Source organism: Erinaceus europaeus, chromosome 5 (genome assembly GCF_950295315.1).
Source record: "Erinaceus europaeus chromosome 5, mEriEur2.1, whole genome shotgun sequence".
Lineage (NCBI taxonomy): Eukaryota > Metazoa > Chordata > Mammalia > Eulipotyphla > Erinaceidae > Erinaceus > Erinaceus europaeus.
Window position 1 is genome coordinate 49,045,156 of NC_080166.1, and position 13,942 is coordinate 49,059,097.

The following is a 13,942-nucleotide window of genomic DNA, read 5'->3' on the forward strand; positions in this document are numbered from 1 at the left end:
AGTTCTGAAATACAAAATAAATTTTCAAAATATATTTTAAATATGAGAGTAAATAGACCTGAAAGAAAAACATTAGTTTTTTAAAATTAAAGTTTTGTGTTAAATTTCTAACTAAAGTGACATAGACAAATATGTGGAAGATTTAAAATCTAAAGTTTTCTAAAGACATTCTTAAGGAAAGGAAAGGAATAGGAGTAGGGGGAGGGGAAGGAGAAGAGGAAGGGGAAAGGGGAAAGGGGGAAAGGGGAAAGGGGAAAGGGGAAAGGGGAAAGGGGAAAAGGGAAAGGGGAAAGGGGAGGAAAGGAAAGGAAAGGAAAGGAAAGGAAAGGAAAGGAAAGGAAAGGAAAGGAAAGGAAAGGAAAGGAAAGGAAAGGAAAGGAAAGGAAAGGAAAGGAAAGGAAAGGAAAGGAAAGGAAAGGAAAGGAAAGGAAAGGAAAGGAAAGGAAAGGAAAGGAAAGGAAAGGAAAGGAAAGGAACAGACTTGGACAGCCTGGGAGGTGGTGCAGTGGTTCGAGTGTTGAACTCTCTTAAGCACAAGGCGCCAGAGTGATTCTCTGGTTCTCCTTCTCTCCCTCTCTGCCCGGTCTCTCATTGATAAATAAATATTTCCCCCCATGCCATTTTTGAAATTGGTGATTGTCAGTAGTGCACAAGATTCTAAGATTATCGGGTGATTCCTATATTGCACCCACAGCCAAATTCTGTTGCTGCAGCCCCCCCCCCCCCCCCCGCCCACTCAATGATAACCACCAAAGTCCTCACTTAAGTCTTTGAAACCATCTACTTCTGGGTTTTGTTTCTGCTTACTTGCAAGGCTGTATGTTTCAGTTCTCTAGATGGCGCATCTGACAAGTAGTTGAATTTTACCTCTTTTGTTTCACCTCTAGGTCCATCTATTTTGTCCCAAAGGACACAAAACCATCTTCTGATATACTTCCATGGAGTATAGATCCTATAACTTTTTAATCCAGTCATCTGTTGATGGCTAGCCTACATCCATTCTTTGGCTATTATAAATAATGCAGCTATGAAAACAGAGATGCCTATGTCCCTTCAGATTAGTGTCTGAACATCTATTGAATAAATGCTTCAACCCCTGGCAGCACATGTACCAGAGTGATATCTGGTTCTTTCTCTCTCCTCCTATCTCTTTCATTAATTAACAAATAAAATATTTTTTAAAAGAGTGGTACTGCTGAATCATAAAGTATTTCCTTTTTTTTTTTTTCTTTTAGCCCGACCACTGCACAGCTCTGACTAATGGTGCTGGGGATTGAATGTGGGACCTTGAATGCCTCAGGCATGAAAGTCATTTTGCATAACCATTATGCTATTCTTTTTTTTTTAATATTTATTTTATTTATTTATTCCCTTTTGTTGTCCTTGTTGTTTTATTGTTGTAGTTATTATTGTTGTTGTCATTGTTGGATAGGACAGAGAGAAATAGAGAGAGGAGGGGAAGACAGAGAGGAGGAGAGAAAGATAGACACCTGCAGACCTGCTTCACCGCCTGTGAAGCGACTCCCCTGCAGGTGGGGAGCCGGGGTTCGAACCGGGATCCTTATGCCGGTCCTTGTGCTTTGCGCCACCTGCACTTAACCCGCTGTGCTACAGCCCAACTCCCCCATTTTTTTTTTATTGCTGTGAGGGTTATTGCTGGAGTTGGTTATTGCCTGCACGAGAAATCCACTGCTCTCAGAAGTCATTTTTACCTTTGCTTCTCCCCCCACTTCTTTATTTGATAGAACAGAAAGAAATGGGGGTGGGGGTGTTGAGAATAGAGTGAGAGAGACAGACACCTGTAAAACTTCAGCACTTCAGAATCTCACAATCTAGAACTTTCCGCCGTGTAGGTGGGGAGTGAAGGGCTTGAACCTGGGTCCTTGTGCATGACATGTGCATTTAGCCAGGTGCACCACAGCTCAGTCAGCATTTCCGTTTTTTATTTAAGGACCCTCTATACAGTTTTTCAAAGGGGCTGCATCAGTTTGCATTCCCATCTGCTGGTAATACTGAGAGAAACAGGTTGAGTGTGGTGAGGCTTTTCCCATTGAAAAATGGGGAACTGAGGAAACGAATCTTCCTGTCAGACTCCCTCTTGTGAGGCTGAGCTTGGAAGAGGCATGGACTCAGTTTTTTGCTTTCCTGTCAACCCCTCCCAGTCTCCAGAAACTGTATATTTCTGCCTCCAGGGGCCCAGCATTCCTTAAAACATTAAGTCAGCCCCCCCTGCTTCATCCTGCATTACTTGATACAATGGCCCGCCCTTTAATTATCTAGGTATCAATATTCTGCTTTGTCAAACAAATTACTTAAAATTTCTTCCCTATTTCCCCACAGGGTATTAATCCTACCAGTTAACCCGCTAGCAACAGTTGCTAAGGAAGTCCCTACCTTTCCCAGTCTCCTTTTTCCACCCCTTTCCTAACTATGTATGGTATTGTCAAGTCACTTCCTTTTCCGACTTGGGTCTTCCGGTTTCTGGCCTCGAGGAGCGCAAATGCTGACCCGGAGGCTGCACCACATGGCTTACAAGTGTGCTACCACTGGACTCCGGGGCGCTTGGATGAATAAAGATTTGAATGGCCTCACTGCCACGAGCTTGGTTCCTGGGTCATCTCTCTCTCTCTCTCTCTCAGCTAGCCTGACACCCACCAACACTGTAACAAAGTCCCTTCTTCACAACTCCTAAGCATGTAGTCCTGAGTTTAGTCAATAGTATGACAGAGTAATGTTCTCGTGATTGTACATAATCTTTCTTAGTAAAAGAAATAGATAAGTAAATAGCTTTTTATTTCTGGGGGAAGGATGTTAATAATTTACAATGCAGTTGTCGACAAGGATGTACCATTCCTCAGTTCCTCATGATGAAGTGTCTATAAAAATTCACATTCTCAACTTCGGTACTTTTCCACTATTACTCATGAGGAATCCCAAAGCACTACCTCCCCCAGACCCAAATCCCAGTCTATCCCCTTCTTTTCTTCCTCTGAGTTTTTGCTTTGGTGCAATACACCAAACTCCAACCAAGTATAACTTTATGTTTTCCCTTATTTCACCTATGGCTGAGATCAGATGGCATCTATCCTTCTCTTTTTGGCTTACCACACTTAACATGATTCCTTAAAGCTCCATCCAGGATGAGCCAAAGATGATGACTTAACTAATCATTTCTAACAGTGGAGTAGTTTCTATTGTGTATATTTACCACAAATTCGTTAACCACTGTTCTTGGACATCTGGGTTGCTTCCAAGTTTGAGCTACTAAAAATCTGTGCTGCTATGAGTGTACATAGGTCTCTACAGATGGGTGTGTTTGTTTTCTGATATATTAATCATATATTATTAATCATATTAAGTAGGAGGTGAAGGAGATGGCTCAATAGGCAGAACACAAGCTTTGCATGCATACTCTCCTGGATTCTATTCCTGGAATTGTATGTTCCTTACCAGTGCTCTGATCTCTCTTTTAAAAAGAAATGAATCAATACACATTGAATTTTTTTTCTACTCTGCCCAAACCACAATCATACTATTTATACATCATACCTAATTAACATTTGAGGCTTTTCTTCATTATTATAGTATCATGAGTATAAGAAGTCAGTAAAATTAAAATTAAGAAAGTAAGATTTTATACAGTTGAAGCCTACCTAAATAAAATATTCTCTTAATTATATTTCTCTGCTTACACATCTGAAATTAATAAGCCCGTTAATTGCTTATTGAAGGGGCAAGTGGTGACACACCTAGTTGAGCACACATTACAATGCGCAAGGACCAGGGTTCAAGTCACCATCTGCAGGGGGAAAGCATTGAGAGTGGTGAAGTAGTGTTGCTGGTGTCTATCTCTCTCCCTATCACTCCCTTCCCTCTCAATTTCTGGTTGTTTCTATCCAATAAGTAAATAAAGATAAAACAATTTAAAAAGAATTATAAAAAAAGAACAGTTTATCAAAAAATCTGATTTGTTGTGGTCCGGGAGGCGGTACAGTAGATAAAGCATTGGATTCTCAACCTTGCGGTCCTGAGTTCGATCCCTGGCAGCACATGTACCAGAGTGATGTCTGGTTCTTTCTCTCCTCCTATCTTTCTCATGAATAAATAAATACATTCTTTAAAAAAGAAAAAAAAAGAAGAAAAATCTGATTTGTCAAAATTATTCCAGAATTCCTACCACATTCATTTCAGAGGCCACATAAATGGTAACATTTACAAGAAAACTGGATTTTTTTCCTCTCCCTTTTCTTTTATTTTCTAGAGTCCGGACTACAAACATTCTTATTATTTAAATGGAAACATAATTCCTTTTTATATAGTATTCTCTACATGAAAAACATATTAGTAAATTCATGAAATTTATATTTGGTCATGGAAAACTATATTAACAAATCAAGTCCTGACAAATACTGGCAAGGAAATAGGACAAAGAAATCATAATGGAAATTTACTGACATTTTAAAATGAAAGCTGAACTTTTCATAACCACCAATGATCCTTACTTGAGAGACAGAGAGAGGGAGACTTATTTTCTAGGGGGAAAAAGAACACTGCTCAGCTGTACTGTATAGTGATGTTGAAGATTGAACATGTGACCTTTGGGACCTTAGACATGCAAGTCTGGTACATTACCACTATCCTGCTGGGCCCCAACATATAATACAAACAAAATATTATAAATCATTCACCCCAAATAACTTTTCTTCCTTAAGTGCAAATATACAACTAAAAAATTTGGGTTGTTGTTTTTAGGGGGGCACACCTGGTTGAGTGCATATGTTACAATGTGCAAGAATCTGGGTTCGAATCCTCTGTCCCCACCTGTGGGGGAAAGCTTTGCGATTAGTGCTAGAGGTGCCTCTCTGTCTCTCTCCCTCACTACCACTCCCTTCCCTCTTGATTCCTGGCTGTCTCGATCCAATAAATAAAGATAATTAAAAAAAAAAATTCTTGTTTTTTAAGGTGGCGTGTTGATATGCTTCTAAATTCTGCTTCTAAGACCCCTTCTGTTTCATTGGTTTAATCCCCCCTGCTTAACACTGTATTCTATTTACATAACCACTGTTAACTAAGCACTGCCCTGCCTCCAATGTTGGCAGTGGGGAACTGAGGGCTTGAACCAAGGTCCTTGAGCATATAGTTACATGTGCACCACCACCACCAGGTGGTGCACCACCACCCAGCCAGGTGCACCACCACCCAGCCCCCATCTGAAAAAATTTCTAAAGGCCACTATGTTTAAGACAAGCAAGATAATAATGGTCTATGTGTAGTGGGATACCACATGAAACTTAAGTAATATTATAATGTTAAAACATCAAATATAGAAAAAAAATATAGTGCTTCCAAGTGAATCTAAACAGGAATTGGGAAAAAGTGATTGCCTCCAGATAATAATGGACATGGGAGTGGGAACTGTGTGGAGTTGTGCCCCTCTTATCCTATGGTTTTGTTAATGTCTCCTTTTTTAAATAAAAAATAAAGACATTAAAAAAATTAAGTTGTGTGAAAAAGTGGTCTGGAGGCAAACTGAGGTATGCTGTATGCCACACTGCAGAGGGTGATGCTGCAGAATCGAAAGGGGACTTTGGAGATGATGAAACCTATCCATCAGATGAGGGAATTCCCTAATAGTTTACATTGAAGTATGGAAGTGTGTTTTACTTCAAATATGTTTGACAGTTTTGCTACAGCTCTAGAAATATAATGTACTCAAGCTGCAAAAAAAAAAACCTTTGGAGTCAGACAGTAGCACAGTGGGTTAAGCACAGGTGTTGCACCTCCATGGGTGGCCAACACTATATCGTTTCTTCTCCAAAACAGAAGATTCCGGGTGCATCTGGGTGACAAGTCTAGCAGATGGAGACTTGTCTCAAGTGGCCTCCCCCAGGACTCTGTTCTGGCTCCTACGCTATTTAATATTTACATCAATGACCTCCCAGAAACTTCTTCAAGGAAGTTCATCTACGCTGATGACATCTGCTGTGCAACTCAGGCATCCAAGTTTGACATCCTCGAGGAAACACTCACGAAAGACATGTCTCTGATATCTGATTACTGTAAAAAATGGCGACTAATCCCTAGCACTGCAAAAACGGTATCATCTGTTTTCCACCTACACCATGCCTCGGCCTCGCGTGAGCTTAATGTGCAGCTTGGCGGTACGAGAATCCGGCATGAAGCTTAGCCAGTCTATCTTGGCGTTACTCTCGATCGCACTCTGTCATTTCACAAACATCTCATAAAAACTGCAGCAAAGGTGGGCGCGAGGAATAACATCATTGTAAGACTGGCCAGCTCCTCATGGGGCGTGAGCGCTTCCACACTACGATCATCATCTCTGGCATTATGCTATTCCACTGCAGAATACTGTGCCCCAGTATGGTTCCATAGCCCCCATGTCCACTTGGTCGATTCCAAATTATATTCCTCCATGAGGATAATTTCTGGAACCATCCGTTCCACCCCATTTCCATGGCTGCCAGTTCTTAGCAACATCGCCCAGCCAGATATTCGTCAGGATGCGGCATCATCTAAGTACATTTCCCACATCTGCGCTCGACCGGACCTGCCAATATACGCGGATATCTTCGCCCACCCTGTCCAACGCTTGATGTCTCGTCACCCAATCTGGTCCCCTACGCCTACACTGAACTTCTCTGTTCCAGACTCTTGGAAACAGAGTTGGCAGTCAGCTGAGGTAAAGAACAAACACCTCATCGCAGACCCCTGCAAGCGTCAACCCGGCTTTGACCTAGCACGTTATGATTGGGCCCTCCTCAATCGCTAGCGAACAGGCCATGGCCGGTGCGCCGCTATGTGCCATCGCTGGGGAGCCAGAGACGACCCGAACTGCCCCTGCGGCTACAGACAGACTATGACCCACATAGTCAACGACTGCCACCTCTCCAGATTCAAAGGAGGTCTCGAAACTTTACATCAGGCTCAACCTGACGCTGTTGACTGGCTACAGAAGAAAGGCAAACGCTAGAAGAAGAAGAAGGTGTTGCAAAGAGCAAGGACTGGCACAAGGATCCCGGTTCGAGTGCCCGGCTCCCCACCTGCAGGGGAGTCGCTTCACAGGAGGTGAAGCAGGTCTGCAGGTGTCTATCTTTCTCTCCCCCTATTTCTCTCCGTCCTATCCAACAACTATGGCATCAATAATAACTACAATAAAACAACAAGGGCAACAAAAGGGAATAAATATTTTTTTAAATACTTTATACAGAATTATCTTTTTTTTGCCTCCAGGGTTATTGCTGGGGCTCAGTGCCTGCACCATGAATCCACTGCTCCTAGAAGCCATTTTATCCCCCTTTTGGTGCCCTGGTTGTTGTAGCCTTGTTGTGGTTATTATTATTATTATTGATGTCGTTCATTGTTGGATAGGACAGAGAGAAATGGAGAGAGGAGTGGAAGACAGAGAAGGGGAGAGGAAGAGAGGCACCTGCAGACCTGCTTCACCGCCTGTGAAGCGACTTCCCTGCAGGTGGGGAGCTGGGGGCTTGAAATGGAATCCATAACACTAGTCCTTGTGCTTTGTGCTACGTGCACTTAACCCGCTACGCTACCGCCTGACACCCAATATTTTCTTTTTTTATAAATTCTTTTAAAAATATTTTTCTATCTTTACTTATTGGATAGAGACAGCCAGGAATTGAGAGAGTAGAGGGTGATAGAAAGAGAGAGAAAGAGAGACACCTGCTTCACTGCTTCACCACTTGTGACGCTTTCCCCCTGCAGGTGGGGACTTCATCTTGAACCCAGGCCCTTGCTCACTGTAACATGTGCATTCAACCAAGTATGCCACCAGCTGGTCCCCCAGAATTTTCTTATAAGGAAATCTAACGTGATCGCCTAATACTCAGACCTACATTCAGACTCACTGCCAAATTCCTCCTAATCACTAGGTCTACATTGCATCTCTCTCTAAGCTCTAAATCCTTTAAATAAATAAATACTTTATTTAAATAGTTTAAATACTGCTGCATCCTTTTAAAAAAAAAATCTCTCCTAGGTAATGTCATAAGCATGACAAGCTTTCTTGGCACACCTATTTGAGCACAAATGCTATAGTGCACAAGGACCTGGGTTCGATCCCCCAGTCTCCACTTGCAGGGGGCAAGCTTGGTAAGCAGTGAAGCAGGGCTGCAGGTGTCTCTCTCTCCCTATCACCCTCTCCCCTCTTAATTTCTCACTGTCTCTAATAGACAAAAAAAAGCATGACAAACTTATTCCAGACTGGAGTTTTAAGTATTTCCCTATAAAGAAACCATAACAAGATAAAAATTCCAAAGTAGGTAAAAAAAAAAAAAATCCAAAGTGGGTTCTCTTCAAATTGTCTTTACCTGAACAAAGAGCAACACTCCCAGCTAATAACTTGAGCCTGGCATTCAACTGTGACCTTTCTCTTCACTTAAACCCACTTCATCATCAAATTCTTCAATGTTTACCTCTGACAAATTTGTTTCTACTTGATAGCACTGTGCTTCAAGTCAATTACTGTCTCTTGTTTGAACTATTGCATAATTTCCTGAATGGAAAGCTTCCACTCTGGGTTTCCTCTAACCCATTTTCTACAGAGCAGACCAAAGTGCTCTTATAAAATCTGATCATATTGCCTTTGCTACAAAACAAAAGTTTGAACTTTCAACCATTTATCACATGGTAAAATTCAAACTCCTAATTATAACTTACCCAGTCCCATGTAGCTAGTTTTCTGCCTACCACTCTCTGATCTTTAATTTTTCACACTTTTCTTTCTTTTTTTTAAATTTATTTATTGGGGAATTAATGTTTTACATTTGACAGTAAATACAATAGTCTGTACATGCATAACATTTCCATATAACAATACCACATTCCCTAGGTCCTCTGTCATCATTTTTGGACCTGTATCCCCCCACCCACCCACCCCAGAGTCTTTTACTTTGTGCAATACACCAATTCCAGTTCAGGTTCTACTTGTGTTTTCTTTTCTGATCTTGTTTTTCAACTTCTGCCTGAGAGTAAGATCATCCCATATTCATCCTTCTGTTTCTGACTTATTTCACTTAACATGAATTTTTCACACTACTTTTCACACCAGTCTTGCATATGGATATATGTATGCTCCAGAGATCAAATCCAGAGTCCCACACAAGCAAAGTGCATGCTTTTCCACTAACTTAAATAATCAGTCCTCAAATCAACCTTCTTTTTCACAAACACTTTAACATCACAGTCTTTCCAGCTTCTAGGAATTATCACCTGAATTTACTTGGCTAGTTGTCAATTAAAGATAAGAGGCAGATAACAGCTAAAACATGAATAAACTGTACTAGGACATAAATAGTACTGTTCTTGGGGCCTCAAATAAGATACAAAGGAAATGTAAACTTTGGTACTAAGGCCAGAATTAAGATCATCACCCCCCCCCCAAAAAAAAAATCAGTTGAATTTAAATGAAAAACTGTCACAATTTTATACACATGTACTGCATACTGAAGAGATAAAGAAGACACAGAGATAAGAGGGAAAAGACACATGACACACAAAGTGTTCGCACTATGCAGGGTTAGACAATTACTTCCTACTCAAAAGCCAGAACCCTCCAATAAATGCATGATGCTTCAAAGGAGTCAGTAGGAAATGACACAAAGCACATCTGGGTCAATAAAGAGTAGACTCTACGTTTCCCTCTCTCATCCCACAGGGCTTTGCAAAGCAAGTTTGCAGCTATAAGATCCATTTATGTAGTGTTAACTAAAAGTAGCGGAAACTTATTTTCAAAACTGTGCTTGGGGGCCGGGCTGCATTTCTACTACTCACATAGTAGAAGTGCAGGGACTGGTGCAAAGAACCCTGTTTAAGCATCGCCACCCCACCTGCAGGGGGTCGAGCAGGTCTGCAGGTGTCTATCTTTTTGTCCCCCTCTCTATCTTCCACTCTTCTCTCAGTTTCTCTCTGTCCTATGCAACAACAGCAGCAGCGGCAATAACAAAAATGGAAAAGATGGCCTCCAGGAGCAGTGGATTCATAGTGCAGGCACTAAGCCACTGGAGGAAAAAAAAAAAAAAAAAAAAAAAGGAAAGGAAAGGAAAGAAAAGAAAAGAAAAACTATGCCCAAGACAGTCCAATATGAACACAAGTAAAAAAGGCTTGTCACTGTGTTTCATCCACAAAATCATTACAAACTCAAGCAAGAGAGGGCTACTGCTTGCTTCACATAGTACAGGCTCCTCCCTCTGGGTTCCAAACAGCACAGCAAGTTACAAAGTCACACAAAACTTTTCAAGCTTGTGGCTCAGTGACAGAAGAGAAGTAAAAGAGAGGAATTCTTGGATTAAGGAAGAACTAAAAGTTCCAACAGGTCACAGAAAGTGAATGTGAAATCAATTTGATAAAAGAGTCTAACACTGAAGTTGGTTTTAATCCTTTTTTTTTTTTTTTTTGTCCTTTTTAACTTTTAAGAGGTTTCGTCTCTGTTCTGGCAACCATTAAAAACAAATATAGTACAGGCCAGGCGATGATGCACCTGGCTACGTGTACACATTTCCATGTGCAGGGACCAGGATCCAAGCTCCCTTCCCCACCCGCAGAGGCAAAACTTCATGAGCTGTGCAGGAGGTGCGCCTCGTCTCCCTTCCCTCTCAATTTCTCTGTCTTCTCAAATTAAGTCAATAAAGTTTTAAAAATAGTGGCTGAGTGGTAGTACACCCAGATGACCTTACATTACAATCCCCACCTACAAAAAAGCAGGTCTGCAAGTATCTTTCTTTCTCTCTCCATCCTTTTTGTGTCCTATCTAAAAGGAGGAGAGAGAAAAAAGTGGCTGCTGGAAGCAGTCGATTCCTAGTGCCAGCACTGAACCTCAGAGATAAGCCTACATATATATGTATATGAGTATTTTAATGTTATTTCATTACTCAAAAATGCAATAATTACACATGGGTCCACTTCTACCTCAAAGCTTGGAGATTTCAATAAATTATAAGCTTATGTTACATTATTAACATTAGTTTCAGTGGAATATGATTAGATTCTATTACTTGGAAGATCCTAAAAATAATGAATACCTGACAATAGGAAAAAAAATTAGAAGAATCTATCCAACTTAAAAAATATCTTTTTATGAGCGACAGAAAGAGTATAAGAGACACTAGAATACTAGAAAAAGTTAGTGTTATAAACAGATGTCAGTGGAGTTCCATTCTTACTTTGTATAGGTATGGGAAACAGTTAACCATATTTTATAAAATAAAGAAGCTGGGAGTTGGGTGGTAGCGCAGTGGGTTAAGTGCATGTGGCACAAGGACCAGCGTAAAAATCCCGGTTCGAGACCCTGGCTCCCCACCTGCAGGGGAGTCACTTCATAAGTGGTGAAGCAGGTCTACAGGTGTTTATCTTTCTTTCCCCCTCTCTGTCTTCCCCTCCTCTCTCCATTTCTCTCTGTCCTATCCAACAATGAGAACAATAATAACTACAATAAAAAGAAAAAAAAAAAAAAAAGGGCAACACAAAGGGAATAAATATTTTTTTAAAATTCACGAAGCAAATGGGATCCACATCTAAACACAAGCATTTTTAGTTGGAGCCAAAATACTTTTGAGCACTCTAATTAAAACTTCTAGTAAGTGATAGAGAAATACAGAAATCTATGAGTAAGTTTCTTTAGCTATATTAACTTTAGACTACAGTTTGGTTTCAACTTTGCAATTAGACTCAAGGTAGGGCTGCTCAAAATATGAAGTAATTAAAACCAAACAATCAAATCAGTTTCCCCTGTGTAAATACAGTGAAATGCGAGCTGGGTGTCAGTAAAATTTGTGTTTTCTAATTGAGTTCAACTAGAAATTGTACACTGAAAACTCCTGATAGAATTTATATTATCATCCTCTTATTTTTTTATTGATTTAATAATAATTGACAAGATTGTAGGATAAGAGGGGTACAATTCCATATAATTCCCACCACCAGAATTCTGTATTCTATCCCCTCCACTGGAAGCTTTCCAATTCTCTATCCTTCTGAGAGTATGGACCCAGGATCATTATGGGGTGCAGAAGGACCTTCTTAAATTTTAAGGTAAGTAATGTTAAGGAGTAGTGTGACATCCACAGTAGAGTGCATATATTATCACATGAAAGGATCCGGATTCAAACCCCCTGCAGAGAGAAAGCTTCACAAGTGTTGAAGCCAAGTTGTAACTGTCTCTCTATTATGACTCCGTCTCCTCTTTCCATTTTGATTGGTCTCTATCCAATAAATTTTAAAACAAACAAACAAATTGGGGTCAATACTGTTACATGCATTTTTCCTAACTTCAAATAGCCATCTAAGTCGCACTCCGATGGTTTTTTTTTTTTTTTTTTTTTTAATGAAGATGTGTTTTGGATGGTGGAGAATGGGGGCATGTAAGGATCTTCAACTTTTATATGTTTCTGTATACTTTGAATTTTGTTTTTTCAATGAGTATGTATAATTCGTACAGAAAAGCTTCATTGGAGTTGTGGGGGTAGAGAGGACACAACAAAAAGGAAATACATCAGTAAGCATGTCTCTCAAACACTCTTGCATAATGGAAGACACTGTTTATGTAGGGTCAGATTTATTTAAAATACACTCATGTAATCTACTGAATTTGCAATTGAGGACAAAGCTTTAAACTAGGCAGGGGAAAAGCAGAACATTAAAAGCCTGGGGGTGGGTGGTGGCACACCCAGTTGAGCACAGAACAATGTGCAAGAACCCTGGGTTCAAGCCCTTGGTCTCCACTTGGAGGGGGAAGCTTCATGAGCAGTAGAGTAATACTGTCTCTGTCTCTCTCATCCCCCCCTCTCCCCCTCCACCTTCCTTCTCAAATTATTTGTCTCTACCCAATAAGTAATAGTAAGTATTTTAAAAAAATAAATGTACTTTTTCCAGGGGGTTGGCAAAATAGCTTACCACTTTGTATTTAATGGCTCAGGTTTGAGCTCTGCTTCTGTGCAGTGGTTTCTTTCACTTACTCTCTCTGCAGAAAGGAAGAGAGGGAAGGAAAGGGGAAGGGAAAGAGAGGGATAAAGGGGTAAAGAGGGAGGGTAGGTGGGAGGGAGGGTAAAAGAGAAAGAGTCTTCTAGGAAGGAGAAGCAGCCTTAATTTCTCTTTGTGATTTCTAGTGGATCTCAATATCACTACTCAGTTGCTCTCTGCTTTTCTGCCAAATCTTTTATACCAGTGGTTCTTATGCTGTGAGTAGCACTAGTAAACTTGTTAATTTGTAAACACAGGTCTCACTCCAGTCCTTACTGAATGAGAGATCTTGGAAGAGAGGGAAGCAGCAATCTGTGTTTTTACAAGGTTTCCTGGGAATTCTGAGGCCAGGAACCTTTGTCTTTAGGTTAAATGAGTCACACAGCCCCTTTATGATTATTCAGTTTTGTAATATAAATTTGATCATTGTGATTTAGTTTAAGTGTTAGCAAATGTTTGGGCTAATTTCACATTGACAGTATTAGCTTTTCTTTCTAAAGATTTACTTGTATATTTAATGGCAGACCACAACAGCACTTACTACCAGCCTAATATTATACAGAGTGCTATACAAGCATACATTTATTCTAAAAGAGAAAAGTACTGGGTTATCAGACAAGTCATGGCATATTCTTCTCCACAACTCAATATTGCAGTGCTTCCTTATCTTACATTTATCATGTATTGTTATTAAAGAACCTCAAGCAAGGCTACTAATATTCCCGGGGATTGGGGTGGGGGGTTGAAGGAGTGTGGTGGGAACGGGTCATCACATTCTTCCTCACCTGTTTCCCAAAATTATTACTAATATGATGGCCGTTACCATTAAGAGTTTATCATACAGAGGTTAAAACTGTTTACCTTTCCCAGATATACAAATCTCAGTCCTAATCCTCTGTTTGGTTCTCAAATTTATTATATCTACAATATAATTAATTCATTATTTGCT

At 40.4% G+C, this 13,942-nt stretch overlaps 1 protein-coding gene across 1 annotated transcript in view; it reads right to left on the reverse strand.

Annotated features, from left to right (window-relative positions):
• IPO11 (importin 11) overlaps positions 1-13,942 on the reverse strand; it is a 191,280-nt gene that overhangs the window by 25,231 nt on the left and 152,107 nt on the right. The window lies entirely within an intron of this gene.